Raw genomic sequence first — 15,421 nt, forward strand, 5'->3', positions numbered from 1 at the left:
CCGTCATGGACCCGGACGCCACAAACACCGTCTGTCCTTCTGTCCCTTTGTCTGTCGCCCAGTGGTCACTCCTTGCTGGTCAATGGGCGCTCTTCCGCCTGTTGCAGTTTCAGGGCCTCCATCTCCTGGGCTATATTTGCCTTCTCCTTTTTCTCCTTCTCTGCCATGGCCTCCTTCAGGAATGAAATCTTCACGTCTCTTGCTGCTACTTTGAGTTTGTGCTTCAAAGTTGCCTTTTCAATTTCTGAACTCTGGCCTCCAGCTTAGCGATCTTAGCCCTCTCCCGACTGGGCTGCACCTCCATCTTCCTACTAAGTCTTCGCATCTTCGCTTGGGGTTCTCTGATCAGGTCCACCTGATATTCGGCAAGCCACGCCTCATCGGGGACCATGAATCTCGTTTCTGGATCATACCTGCGCTTAATCCTCATGCTGATGGGACCCTGAAGGCAGTCAGGCAGGGGACAGCGGCGCCGAGGGGGCTCCTCCACACCAGAGCGGCCCTGGTCTTCAGGTGAGAGTGCTCTTTGCTCCTCTTGCCTTGGCTGCTCTTCTCTCCTGAGTGAACTCCCGGCACCAGGGTCGTCCATCCTTGGGGGTCCCACTGCCTCCAAAGCAGGCCTTTCAGCCACCCATGGTGTTCGCAGGGTGCTGATACCCTCATCCTCCGACGAGGAACCGGTTGTTGGGGAGGGGGTGTTGGGGGGAGGGGTTTTTTCCGCTGCCGCTGCCTTCTTCTCTGGGCCCTTCCCCTTAGGCCCGCCAATGTTTTTCTTAGGAGGCATCTTAATCAAAACAGAAGACTGCTTGAATCACAGGTTTAGGAATAGCCGTCGAAAGATCGAACCGAAGCGCAGCGTCTCCTCGAAGGAAGGAAGCCGAAGGGCGCGAGCAAATGATCTTCAAATTTCTAGGGATCTTGCTAAGAGTGAAAACATTTATAGAAAGGATGAGATCTGATCAAGGTCTAAATAGCGTCATTACAGTTAAAGGAACTTGCAGAAAAAATTATGTTGCTGCTGACTTTGAAAAAGAAACGCTAGTTCGATCAAGAAAAGTAAACGGACAATTTTCCTATGAGTAAAGATGAAGCTGTACATTCTGGTAAAGATTCTTTTAAAGTCAACTTCTTTTTTGTTGTGCTTGACACAGCAATATCCTCATTAAAGGAGAGATTTGAGCAAATGGAAAACCATAATTTCTGTTTGATATTTTAAGCCTTGGAAAAAGTTTGAATGAAACAATTGGATAATGGCCCTCACGGATGCTCTAGACAGAAACAACTTTCTGGCTGTTGTAATTGGCCTGATGTCATGCATGGGAGCTCAACCACCTTGTCACATTACATTCTACAGGAAAACACCTTGGTCGACTTGTTGCCCTGTTTCCCATCGAAAAGCTGGAGGAGTGCTGGGGGGGGGGGGGGGGGCAGTCAGAAACCTGCTTCTTTTTCACATGTGGGAGGATTAAAACTGTTGGCTTACCAATCTCTTCCATACACACCTCAAGACAATTGTGATTGCCTTTTGTTTATTTTCGGCAATACTCTTATGAAGCTCTTTAGAGCTTGCATGGATTCCTGCAGACTGCCAACTGCGTCTGTTACGTTATTATGACTGTTTAGTGATGTTGATGTTTTATTGATGCGACATTTGTTTTATTCTCGATATTTGTTTTATTGTTTTATTTCTGCTGTTGTATTGTTGTCGGGCATGGCCCCATGTAAGCTGCTCCGAGTCCCCTGGGGAGATGGGGCGGGGTATAAAAATGAAGTTATTATTATTATTATTATTTTATTTTGATTTCACTATTCAAGAATCCTGACTGAAGTTAACATTGACTTTGTTTTAGTAAACCTATTTTGGTTAACTTTTTCCAGTCTTGAGTCTTTATTTTAGAGGTTTGACGTACAACAAAGGGTATACCGATAGCCACTGGATAGCCATACATATAGTTTCCTTTCCCCCCTGGCGTGCCATCACATTAGTCTTAGTTTAGGTTTGAAAAAGTTTATAGTCAGGTCTTCAGTCGAATTCAAGTTTTAAAAGTCAGTTTTGAAAGTTTGGAAGGAAAAGCCACTGTTGGTACTGTTGTACTGAATAAAGGTAGGTATTTCCCTGTTGACTATTCAGAGTTGTATATGTACTCAATTAATAGGGCTATTTCTAACAAAGCTATTTCTTTTTTTTCCAGTTTTTGGAGGCTGAACTTGAGGTAAGTCATAGGCAAAGGATTTTAAGTGCAATTATTGTCAAAAATTTACACGGAGAGCATCTCTGAGGAGGAGAGAGTAGCCGTAGCAATTTGATGGCTGGCATCACTTTTCCTGTATTGGAAGCTTGCTTCCCATTTCGGTGAGGGAAAAACTCAGTATTTCCAGTCATAGCAGGTAATGTTTGCCTGGTGATAAGAGAAATCACCGCTGAGGACACTCAGGCGACTACAGGAAGGTATCTCTTTTACTCACTAACTACTTATTGCATCTTTATAATAATTACACCTATTTTGCATTTGTTACTGAATTTCTGAAATTTAATTTTTAACTATTACAACCTGCTTTGAATCCTGATTTTGCAAGAAAGGCATGACATCATAGCATCATCATCTAACTGGAGAAAATTACAGGGCGCGTGCAACGCTTCTGTTTAAGGAGCTCCACTGCCTGCCGTTTATTTTCCGGGCCCAATTCAAGGTGCAGGTTATCACCTACAAAGCCCTGAACGGTTTGGGACCCACCTACCTTAGAGACCGCATCTCCCCCTATGAACCTGCACGTTCTCTTCGCTCGTTGGGGGAGGCCCTTCTCTCGCTCCCACCAAACCTCGCAGTCGCGGGGGACGAGAGAGAGGGCCTTCTCCGTCGTGGCCCCCCAGCTTTGGAACTCTTCCTAGGGAGATCAGGCAGGCCCCCTACCCTTCTCTCCTTCTGGAAGGGCCTAAAAACTTGGCTCTTCCAAATAGCCTTCGAGGATTAATTATTGTAGGGCTGATCTATCTGCCCGTCTAACAATAGGATGCCTGGCCATGATTATTTTGCACTTTTTTGACTTTTAACTGTGAAACTACCTCTCCCATGTTGAAGTTTTCTGCACTCTGGCCCAGATCCGTGTTTTTTAGCCTTCCCGTTTTTTATCATTTTATGCTGTATGCCGACTTTTATGACTGTTTACTGATGTTGATGTTTTATTGATGCGACATTTGTTTTATTCTCGATATTTGTTTCATTGTTTTTTGCTGCTGTTGTTTTGTTGTCGGGCATGGCCCCATGTAAGCTGCTCCGAGTCCCCCCGGGGAGATGGGGCAGGGTATAAAAATAAAGTTGTTACTATATTATTATTATCATCGATCACAACAAATTAAAACTTTAAAAACTTGTAAAACATACCAGAAAAAAATAGTTTTTGACTATACATGGAATTAAACTACCTTGGTTGTTGCCTTGAAGCAGATCCGGCCCAAGGTAATGTTGAAGTGTAGGCGAAACAGAATTTTGGTCCCCCCCCCCCAAACCAATCACCAAAAAAGAAAAGGTAGAAGATAGAGGTGAATAGAATGGATAACAGTTTTCCTTTCAAACCCGAAGTTTATTTACAACATTATGTTCATATAGTATCATTAAATAGAATTAATGCCAAACTGGCATCCTAGAATGCAACTATTTTTTATTAAACTAAGCAACAATTTTTTTTTGTTTTTTTAGTCTACAAGAACTACACAGCTAGGCCTTCCTAGTTGCCGCAGCTGCTCTGTCTGCAGACACCACCTTTTCTCCTAGGAGACCGGGACTCCAACCTACTTAGACATGATTCCCCATGAAGCTCTAGGTGGGAAACCTGGATGAATGAAAGAAAGAAGGCATTGGATCTTGCTTTTAATAGGGCAAGAAATGTGGAAAGAGCATGGGCTTGGCTGAAGTCGAGGCGGGGACTGCCTTTCCCCACATCTGATGGTGGTTGAATGTGTCTGCGTTTGTTGTGTGAATCTCTGAAAGTTCAATGGAAGTAATGTATCAGTTTAATGCAGTACAGAGCATAATAAGCATACCTTTGAAAAGGAAATTACAGTTCAGTTTTTTTTTAACTTTTATTTAGAAGCAGAAGTCACCGTAGAGGTTGGAACTGAGGATCAGCAAGCATCACCAGGTGAGTTCTTCAAAACATTTTCACATAATCAGTTATTTTTTCCCCAAATGTTTGTGTTGCTTTGTTGCTGTTATTAATGTAAACACCTTTTTAGTTCTAATTAGCAGCAAAGGAACAAAAAATGGTCTTGAACATTGTTTCCTGCAGGGGGTTGGACTGGCTGGCCCGTGAGGTCTCTTCCAACTCTATGATTCTATGAATGTGGTGTTTATTGCTAAGTAAATGGAATCTGGAGACACCATCACTTGTAGCACAAAATCCATCTCCTGGGGGGGTTCTTCTCCCTGGCTCAACATCTGCTCTGATGTAGATGGAAGTGGACGATTCTCCAGCAGCAGCAGCAAATGGCAAGTGCTGTTGATGTTCAGCGATAGTTGTACATTTGTATATTTCTGTATTACTTACCTGTCGTTTTAAGATGAGTGTTTTAGTGCTCCACGCAAAACCTCAAGATCAAGGATTGCGGTGGTCTGTGGCTGATGGGCTATGATAACAACTTTAAAAACAAACGGTAATGGCATGTTCTTTACTGTGATACCTGGAAAACGTTCCTCAGACATAGGTGCCGTTATATGAGATGTTGCTTGAAGCGGCATCGTCAACAACTGGAGAAGTGAACTACACATCTTGGGAGTCCACGCATCTGCCGAGTCAACTGTAAGTTATTGGGGAAGAAGAGTGAATTATGCTTTAGTCACCCATGGTTACCTTTTGTGGCAGATCCCTGATGTTATCTACTGTGTCTAAACCAAGCAGGCTTCAATCACAGGGTGCTTTTATTCTTCAAGCAGGCAATAGAGTTCACCAAAGAATCATGGCAAGGCTTACAGTCCATTGAGTAGTGGATTTCATATGTTAGAGCAACTGGTACAGTAATACAGGAAATCGTGTTTTCATTTGATTGATCATCCTGGGATCCATGGGAAAACATCACAACACAGGGAATGGTGTCCTTGCTGTTTCGCTGCTCATACAGAAAAACTCTGCATTTCATTTCACTATTGCAAACCTGATGTTGTGAAACCTCCCGTGTCCAATTGCTCTGTTTCCGAAGCTTTTCGCACACGGATTTTGGTTTAGCAACTGGTTTTCCTTTTCCACCCTGCAAGTGGATTTCGATCTTTAACTCTTGGGTTCTCACAGTCCCACCGAAGGGCCAAGGCAGATGGATGAAGGAGCTGTAAAGGCTGGCCCTGGTTGCTGACTTCTCTGAGCCTTCCTTGGCCCAGCTGATGGACTTGGTTACTCAGGAGTGCTGCTGCCACACGTACCTGCCGCCAGGTCAAGTCTTCACCAGAGTCGGTCCAACCGCCAGGCAATCTAGTCATTTGCCTGTGGTGCCATTGTCCCGGGGGCGCTGAGCCCCCCCCCCCCCCCCCCCCCGTCCTCCTTCACCTTCGGGACGTGCCTTCCTGTCGCGGCCTGGGTCTTGTCGCTATGTAGCCTCCTGACCTATGTGGCCTGGCGACGCCTCCCGCACAGCCTGGCCCTTGCCACCACGGCCTGGGCCTTACTGCCATGTGCTCTGCGCTGCCTGGCCCTGCACCGCGCAGCCCTGCCCCCCGTACCACGGGGTTGGGAGCGTCCAAAAATTACCTTTCCTACTACAGAAAATTACCTAAGGCTGGCTCTCTGTGGGCCCAGCTGCGACTTGGATGATGTGAAGGTCATGATTTTGGGCCACAAGGCCTCTTGCCCCTCAAGATTACTTCGTCGTCGTGGGTGCCATACTCTCCTGTTTGAACTGTGAGCGTGAAGGCCTGGTATTTCTTATTTATTTTTTACACAGTATTTGTTTTAGTTAAAGTATTTATATGAATGTTCATATTTGGAAAAAATACCAGAATAAATAATTCAGTCTTATGTCTATATTATGTACCTTTCTCATCTACAATGTGTTGACTTGCTTTTTCTGTTTGCTGTTTTAGGCCAAACTTTTGTGATTTCCATGGTTTTAAGTCAGGACACCAACCTCAATGGATCATCAACGACAAGCTCTAGATAATTACTTCGTTGCGGTTTAGTGTGTTTAGATGCTGACAATAAATAACTGTTGAAAGAAAGTTCTGACCATGGCTTATTTTCGTGTTCCCAGATCTTCAGTTATCCTGCCTCTAGCTCTGGGAAAAATAAATTTGACATTGCTTTATGTTATTTGTACCTATGCAGATAATGGCTGGCTTCCCATCCATGCTATCCCCTCCACCAACCTGGTTGATCCATTATTCTATTTTATTTTAATCTGATTCTAGTTGTTAACTGAGTTTTGATGGTTTATTGCATTGTTTGCTTAAGGTAACTGTTGGTATAATTGTCGATTTTACTGTATTTTTATCGTAACATATTTTAACTGTTTTACCTGTTTGTACTTTTGGGCTTTTGTCCCGTGTTAGCCGCCCCGAGTCCCTGGCGGGATAGAAAAATAAAGTTACTTACTGTAACGAAGTGTGATTTTTTTATTTACAGATGCCATGTTTAACTGTTTTAAAAGGGTTAATATTTCAGTTACTCGGCACTCAGAAGTTGGTTGCCATGGAAAAGGGGGCGGAGCCAACTGGGTTAGCTGAAGAGCAGAATTTGGAGGGAAAGTCAGTCAGTCTGTAATCAGGGGAATTACAGGGAAGATTGATCCTGGTTGAAGGGATCAAGGAAGACTCAATTGGTCATTTTGACTCCGTCAGTGTCTGTGGTCAGCGAACCACAGGGAAGTCCAATTCTCAGTTGGAGGATCAGGGTGGCTCAAATGAGGGATTTGAGTCAAGTTTAAAATAAGTTTGGTGGCTTATTTTAAGGTAGTCTGTTAGTGGAGAAAGAACTGACGTTTTAAGAAGTTTGGAACACCTCAACATAGCCATTATCTAAATGCCTTTAAAGAAGTTACTCTAACCATCAAGCTTGTGCCTGAATAAACTTGTTCTTTTCCTTCAAACATCTCAGTCTCTCTCATACATACACACATCAAGAATAAATAAGAAGAAAAAACAAAATTTAAAAAGTCCTCTCTAAGTAGCCAGTGGCTAAATCTTCCAATAGTGGTGGCAAGAGTTGATAATCCCCTTAACATCTGGTGGCCGCATTATAAACATTTTTACCTCTGGTGGCAGCGTAAGTAAACACTCTTGATAACTGGTGGCAGTGGAAATAGTTATATATATAATATAATTAATTAAAAAACAACCTTCACCTCCACATCTCTGCAATTGGTATCAGGTGGGATTTCAAAAGTTTCCCCTCTGCCCGAGTTCTCCACAAATTGGTGGCAGCGGTGGAATATAAGATACCCCCCTGCCTGACATTTTTACACTTCCAGAAACTACATTACCCACATTGTATTGGAGCCGAGGATGGGACTCACATTCTGTCCACCTCTTAATCCTGCTGACCAGTCCCTGAGCAGAACGGACGGAGTCCATGGTCCTACAAGGAACAACAGGCCATACGGGATGGTTTCTTGACACCAAAGTTGGATATTCTGGAAGAAATCCTGCACAATTTTGTAGAGATTGCTCCATTTTATCAAGCCATGCAAGAAGGGGCATTTATTTGTGCATCCAACCACAACCGTCAGTGGGGTTGCCGTGCCACCAATAATTCTGGGTAACGGAGCCTATTTTTGGAGCAAGTGGCTGATGAAGCCCGACATTGCACATCTTGATGAGAGGAAACGGACTTTCCACGTTGTCCATAGCAGGTCAAGAAGTGTGGCTGAGAGTGCATTTGGGGAGCTGAACTCTACTACTCTTTTCCACCTAAATCCAAGGAAGCCCCTCGGATTCTGGACCAGTGTCTGGCCACTGTGTTGGCCTGGATGAGGGTGAACAAACTGAGACTTAATCCCGACGACAGAGGTCCTCCAGGTCAGTCGTATGTCTAATCGGGGTCTTGGGTGGCCACCTGTGCTTGATGGGGTCGCACTCCCCCTGAAGGCGCAGGTCCGCAGCTTGGGGGTCCTCCTGGATTCGGGGCTGACGCTTGAGGCTCAGGTGTCGGCCGTGGCCGGGAGGGCCTTTGCACAAGTAAAACTTGTGCGCCAGCTGCGACCTTACCTCGAGAAGTCTGATCTGACCAGGGTGGTCCATGCCTTAGTTACCTCTAGACTGGACTATTGCAATGCGCTCTACGTGGGGCTGCCTTTGAAGACGGCCCGGAAACTACAACTAGTCCAGCGTTCGGCAGCCAGGCTTCTAACAGGAGCACGTTCAACGCCTCTGTTTAAGGAGCTCCACTGGCTGCCGTTTATTTTCCGGGCCTAATTCAAGGTGCAGGTTATCACCTACAAAGCCCTAAACGGTTTGGGACCCACCTACCTTAGAGACCGCATCTCCCTCTATGAACCCACACGTTCTCTTCGCTCATCGGGGGGAGGCCCTCCTCTCGCTCCCACCACCCTCGCAGTCGTGGTTGGTGGGGACGAGAGAGAGGGCCTTCTCCGTCGTGGCCCCCATCCCGGCTTTGGAACTCTCTTCCTAAAGAGATCAGGCAGGCCCCCACCCTCCTCTCCTTCCGGATGAGCTTAAAAACCTGGCTCTTCCAAAAAGGCCTTTGACACTTAATTTGTTGTTGGACTGATCGATCTGCCCATTTTATAATAGCCCCATTCTTGAGATGTTGCCAATGTTATATTGCATTTTATTGTCCATTTCAACTGTGAAATTACCTTCCCCATTTTGGCACATTCTGCACTTTGCCTGGGTTCTATGAATTAGTCTCCTGTTTTAATATTATATGCTCATGTCAATTTTAACTATTGTTTTTACTGACATTGATGTTTTTATTGGGATAATTGTTTTATTGCTGTGTTATTGATTTGATAGTTTTATCGGGCAAGGCCCCATGTAAGCCGCCCCGAGTCCCTTTGGGGAGATGGGGCGGGGTATAAAAATAAAGTTATTATTATTATTATTATAAGATGGGAATTTCTGCTTTGAAATGGGCATGTCTGCCTTCTCATTTAACTGTTGCTAAAGAAAACTAGGTTCCCACGGTCCCTGCATATGGGTAGTTTTGCGCAACATCTGTGAGTCAAGGGCATGCTCTTTCTCCAGAGGTTGAACCACTTGGAGAGCTTCTGTTTCAATGGAACCAATAAGGGCAATGTTTTCCAGTAGAGCAAGGGAGGGGGAAGAAGTTTGTTCAGCTATTTCATCACTGCTTTCTGTGGAGTAATGCATTTCATGTAACATTACTAGAGCTATTTAATCATTGCATGGTCTTTCTCTGTGTAATTACTTCTCATTACCTGTCTTTGCCCTTTTTCTACTACTATGTATTGCTCAGTTCTTTGAAATAGGAATAAAGTTCTTTTAATTTGCTAATGAGAGAGGAACTGTGCTTTTCATAAATACTTTGCTTAGGACTGAACAAAATGCTTTCACGATACATTTGCTTTGATGTGGGTGCCTTTACCGGATTGAAAGTTGGAACACATACCTATGATCTGCATGACTACCTAGAAAAAGATAATGGCGTATACATGTTTTAGGAAGTAATAGCCTTTACTTTAAGGTTCTTTTGAAATAGTTAGTCATATCAGCCTAATTTGTTTTGTTTCTTTGGATTCAGTTTGCAATTTGCATATTAAAGGTGCACATCATAACAAAGAGAGCCAAAACGAATCAATAATATTCCTGAGATACACTTGCCAATACAAACTGCATCCATCCATTTGTGATCTCAAAAATGGGCTTGGCATCTTCACAGCATAGCTTTGAGGCTACAAGTCTGAAAGAAATATTGCAAAGGAAACAAAGCCTTTAAAGCCATTAGAAAGTAAGTTCTTCATGCAGAGAGGAGCCCCAGTTGCAGCCAGGAGATGGTGCTGCAGCCCCTTTTTCTGACTGCCACTCCAAATGATGATTCATGAGCACAAGGATCCCCATGACTGAAAAAGAAAGTCGTGCCACACTTTCAAAATGTTTTGTCAAACCAACAGATTGCTTATAGTCAGGAGAGTTTGTGGATTAGCATCTATTTGCCCAGGCGCATCTGGAGGGGCGGAACGTAGTCTGCGGAAACCGTGTTTGGATGAACCTGTTTGTCTTAAAGCTGCCGCGTGTCGTAGTAGTTTTGCACAACGACGGCTTTGGAAGAAATCACTTACAGAAGGGCCCAGGGTTGTTCACACGGTGGGGCTGATGAGCAGAAAGGAAATGTTATTCCCATGAGTCAGTTCCAATTTAGGATGCCTCTCTGGATGAGTCTATGTTACAGAGTTATAGAGTCAGGAGGGACCCCCAAAGACCATCCAGTCCAACCTCATTCAGCTATCATATGCTAGAGTTCTGGGTCTTTAGGTAAAGGTTTTCCTCTGACATGAAGTCCAGTTGTGTCCAACTGGGGGTTGGGGCTCATCTCCATTTCTAAGCCGAAGAGCCAGCGTTGTCCGTAGTCACCTCCAAGGTCATGTGGCCATGGGCATGACTGCATGGAGTGCTTTACCTTCTCACCAGAGCTGTACCTATTAATCTACGCACATTTGCATGCTTTCGAACTGCTAGGTTGGCAGTGTTGGGATTCATCCTGGACTACTCAAGTCTAAATGTAGTCAGATAGATGATAGAGTTAGATTGAGGGAATCCTTTCTCCGTTTCCAAAGCATGCCTAGATAGGATTCACCATTGTTTCCTGGTTCCCGTCCTATTTAGGTCAGCCCACCCTTTGATGTTCCTAGAAATGTGATCTCTCCTAGGGCTCTGACGTAACTTCCCCAATTTGATCCTTTGGAATGTTTATGGCCCTAGAGAAGAAGTGACCAGACCCATGAGGCTGACCGCCATTCCAGCTTCTTGCTTTGTTCCAGAGAGGACGCACCTCTGTCCTCTATTAGTCAAAATGTAGCCTATCTATAGAGCTTTGTTATTTTAATCCGTCTATGTGTATTAGAACAGGATAGATCAGTTAGTTAGATCCAAACCTTTTCTATCCATCAATGGATTTCTTTTTACCTCAATAAATGCTTTTAATCTTTAAAGCTAACTTTGCATCCCTTTTGCCTTCCTGATGACACAGAGGCCTTCCGAAACTCACACTCGCGTAAGTCTCAAGTCTCACGCTGCTGCAATTCTTTACTCTGCTATTTTAATGGGAATTTGCCTCATAAAAGAGGGTGATTAGAGCTTAACGGTTCTTCCATTCCCAACAGGCAGAAGCTTGCGCTAACAGTGGGCGCTCTCTCCACTCCACAGATTCGAACTTGCGATCTTTCAGTCCGCAAGTTCAGCAGCTCAGTGCTTTAACACACTGCGCCACTGGGGACTCCACCTTAGAATCATAGCGTTTCAAGGGACCCTCAAAGGCCAGCCAAACCAACCCTTTTCTGTCTGCCATAAAGGAATACACAATCCAAACCTTTCCAAGAGATAGCCGTTCAGCAGCATTTTCTACACTTAAATTGTTCTTGCCACCAGTAAGGTCTTTGTAATATTCAGAGGATTCACTTTTTGTGCAAGTTGAATTGACTTGAAAGTATATTTACCGTATATACTGGAGTATAAGCCGACCCAAATATAAGCCGAGGCACCTAATTTTACCATAAAAAAATCTAGAAAACATTGACTCCAGTGGTACATTTCTGAAATAAAAATAGATACCAATAAAATTACATTAATTGAGGCATCAGTAGGTTAAATGTTTTTGAATATTTACATAAAGCTCAAATTTAAGATAAGACTGTCCAACTCTGATCAAATCCTTATTCTCATCTTCTTTAATGTAAATGTGCTTATGTATCCTTTTAATAATAATAAAAGTAAACTAATAATAATAATAAATACAGGAAAATAATACATGTAATAATAAATTGAGTAAAATAATAAATGCAATAATAATAAGATCAGAGTGAAATAATAAACGTATTATTAATAATAGTAAAAATAGAGTAAAATATTTGTAATAGTAGCAACAATAATAGAGAAAAATAATAAATGTAATAATACCAATAATAATAGAGAAAAATACAAATGTACCATAAGCTGACCCAAATATAAGCCTACCAGGACCCTCACCCGAGTATAAGCCGAGGGGGGCTTTTTCAGTCTTAAAAAAAGGGCTGAAAAACTAAGCTTATACTCAAGTATATACAGTACTTACTTAGGCGATCCCTCGTTGTCCGAGTATGATGGTCTTCCAAGTGTATTGTCTTGGTGATATGTAGTTGACTGTGGAGCCTTTTCTTCCATATTGAGGACATTGGTTTCCAGGTGGAAGGTGGTCCCAGTCAGGGTTGGCTTGATGAACCTTCCTCTTGGCATGTTTCTCCTTTTTGCCCTCCATTCGTATCTCTTCTAATTCCACAGCACTGCTGGTCACAGCTGACCTCCAGCTAGAGTGCTCAAGAGAGGCCTTCCCAGTTTTTGGTGACTATGACACAGTTTTTAAGACTAGCTTTAAGGCCATCTTTCAATCTCTTTTCCTGTCCACCGCCCTTCCATTTTCCGTTCTTGAGTTGGCCAACTTGCACCAATCAGCGCCCACAGCAGCAAAGATCAATTGCTTGATAGCTGTCAAACCTCTATAAATGTCTTTGCATGTTTCCATTGCCTTTATGTCTGATTTAAGAGCGCAGACTCTTCTGACATCCTATCTGGCCAAGCCAATAAAGCCTCTGATCATTGCCTTCAACCAGTTTGTTTCTCTTTTGACATTCGGAGCCTAAGCACATCGGGACCTCGAATCTGCAGTTCTTGCGGAACTAAAATCACATATCAAGTGGAAGCGTGCCATAGAACTAATGTAGCAGCTCTTGAATATTTCATTTAAAGACCCTAAAAATCTCTTACCTAGATGACCCTTACTCAAAAATCTTGTTTTTCCATGAAAGTGTTGACAGGACATGTTCTGCCTGACATTTGCTCTTTGCTCACAATATAAGGTCATGCAAACTGCAGTAATGATTTGGCTGCCCAGATGATGTAAACGTGGGATGAACTATGAACATGTAACCCAAGGATAGTGCATACGTGGAGCAAACTATGGACACTTCACCTGATGTGATGAGTAATGAGTTATATAAGTTACAAGGCAACTACGCATGTCCAAAAGGATTATAATAGTCAGCAAATTCCGTTGTCAGTTAGCTTTCTGCGCATGCTTCTTTAAAATTGTATAAATTGGAAAGCCACTACAGGCAAGGAGTGGCATTGTGTTTTCTGGGCATTAGCTAACATTGTCACCTGCTCTTGGCCAAAAGTAAACTATCTTGAAGACAACTTCTGCTGTCAGTCTGCTTTCTTCACCCGCGTCCAAACGAAATTCCACAACAGAACTGCACCAGAGGATGGTGAAAATGGCTAAAGAGAACATCTCCTTCGCTTTTCTAGATCCTCCAGTGCAACTTTGTGGTCAGCCTCCAGCATGTGCAACCTGGCCCATGTCCTGGGGATGCCTGCACAATGGGAGCTCTTTGCACTTCTTGAAATTCATGTCCCCACAGAATTATTTCTCAAGGGAAGGTTGACTGAACAGCCAAGAATCGAGACGTCAAGGCGGATCAGGAGAAGAGCAAACATTGCCTAATGGGAAATCAATGGGCTCATAAATTATGAAGAAAGCAATACACAGGAAGAAAGGAAGCCAACAAGACAGGGGCACAAGGACAGCTTCTTAAATCAGGCTGGGCCCAAAAAGGGGGGGGGGATTAGCCCTTCCAGAGCACCCTCACTAAGAGTAGAGCAGCTGTGTGCTTTTTTAGAAATTGTTCTGCCTTCACAAATTGGCTTTATATCTTGAGATTTGGAAGTGCTGAAGGCAATACATTCAGGATCCCCGGGAGAATAATTTAATTGTAGATGTGGAAGTGATCTCCAAAGGCCATTCAGTCCAACCTTCTGCTGGAGGACACAATTTGGACCTTCCCCCAGCCTCTTTGGTAAGAAAATTACATTTATGAAATTGATGATGGATACAAAGAGATGTGGAACATTGCAATGAACAATAAACTGACTTGTGAAATAAAATGTAAGAAGGGTTAGACAAAAAGAAATGATTCTAAGGAAATATGGGGTGGATTCTTAGAATATATATTTGTCAAAGAAATGGGAATAAAACCAAATCAGCATACACAAGCATTTTGGAGACAAAGTCAATATGAGAATCATTAATAGTAAGGATCAATACAGGGCGTTTGAAAAAGAATTCCCTAGTTTCCATTAATTTAAATGGAAACTAGGGAGTTCTTTTTCAAACACCCTGTATATGCCCCATGGGTGGTTGGTGCACGTAGAAATTATATGTATTAATATATATGTTTAATTGATATATTGTATGTTTTGTGTTAATGTTAGTTGTGTGTCATTTGTATAATTTATTTATACAAATCGGCTTTTGCACAGCTGGTAAATCACCAGCAGTAATAAGATCTACCAACCGAAAAGTGGCTCATTCGAAGCTGGTCACTGTGAGCACCTGACTTTCGAGCTCTGCTCACTGATTACCTAAGAAATTAGGTATCACTAATTTACTGGGGGAGGTATTTTACGACACCATAAAATGCCGGTGACCAAATGGAAGGAGGAAGTCCTGATGGCTCTTCGTCATAGAGAATGGAGCAACAGCAGCCCCTGTGGCTGAATCTGAGCACAATCTCCAAGGCTGTGATGACTCATGGGCCTTGTAGTCCTACTCATGACATTGTAATGCCTGATGAAGAAGAAAACTTGGGTTTTTTACCTTCCCAGTCAGAACTGGAATCTTCTCAGCCAGATCTTTCCCAGGCAGATCTGGGAACCTTGCACCTGCAAGAAAGTTGTGTCCCAGAAGTATGTCAAACAAACCCTGAGCCTACATCTCCCGTGTTCTCTCGCCATGAGTTTTGTAAACAACAGAGGGGTTTGGAAGCAGCTTCGCGCAGGAGTGCGAGGATAGCAGCTAAGAATGTACCCAATTAAGTCTGCTTTTCGTGAGAATCTTTAAGGAGTCAGACATCTGGTCTCAGAGTTTAGCTTTCGTTTCTGGTTCCCAGAGAACTGCTTCGGCGGGAAAGTTAGACTCTATATAGGTGTTTTACCCGCGTAGTAACTTCGCGGAGTCAATTCGTCAGCCTCCGGAGCGAGTTGTGTCTGGACAGCGCGCTCCGATTCAAGCCTCGTTCCTGCTCAAGCCTTGCCTTGTTTCCAGCCTCCGCTCCTGTTTCCCAGCCTTTGTTTACCTACGGATCTTGCCTTGTTTCCCAGGACTAACCCTTGCCTTGTTTCACGGATTTTACCAAGTTATTCCACGGACCTTGTTCTTGTTCCTCGTTACCTTGTTCCACGTTTCAAGCCTTGTTTCAAGTATCAAGTTATTT

The 15,421-nt window shown here is 43.4% G+C and overlaps 1 long non-coding RNA gene across 1 annotated transcript; it reads left to right on the forward strand.

Moving 5' to 3' along the window:
• The first annotated feature begins 3,718 nt into the window (after nt 1-3,718).
• Nucleotides 3,719-6,581, forward strand: LOC134296817 (uncharacterized). Its single transcript, XR_010003682.1, has 2 exons — nt 3,719-4,797; nt 6,069-6,581. It is a non-coding gene; the product is annotated as an uncharacterized LOC134296817 (long non-coding RNA).
• Nucleotides 6,582-15,421: the final 8,840 nt, after the last annotated feature.

Source organism: Anolis carolinensis, chromosome 2, assembly GCF_035594765.1.
Source record: "Anolis carolinensis isolate JA03-04 chromosome 2, rAnoCar3.1.pri, whole genome shotgun sequence".
Classification (NCBI taxonomy): Eukaryota; Metazoa; Chordata; class Lepidosauria; order Squamata; family Dactyloidae; genus Anolis; species Anolis carolinensis.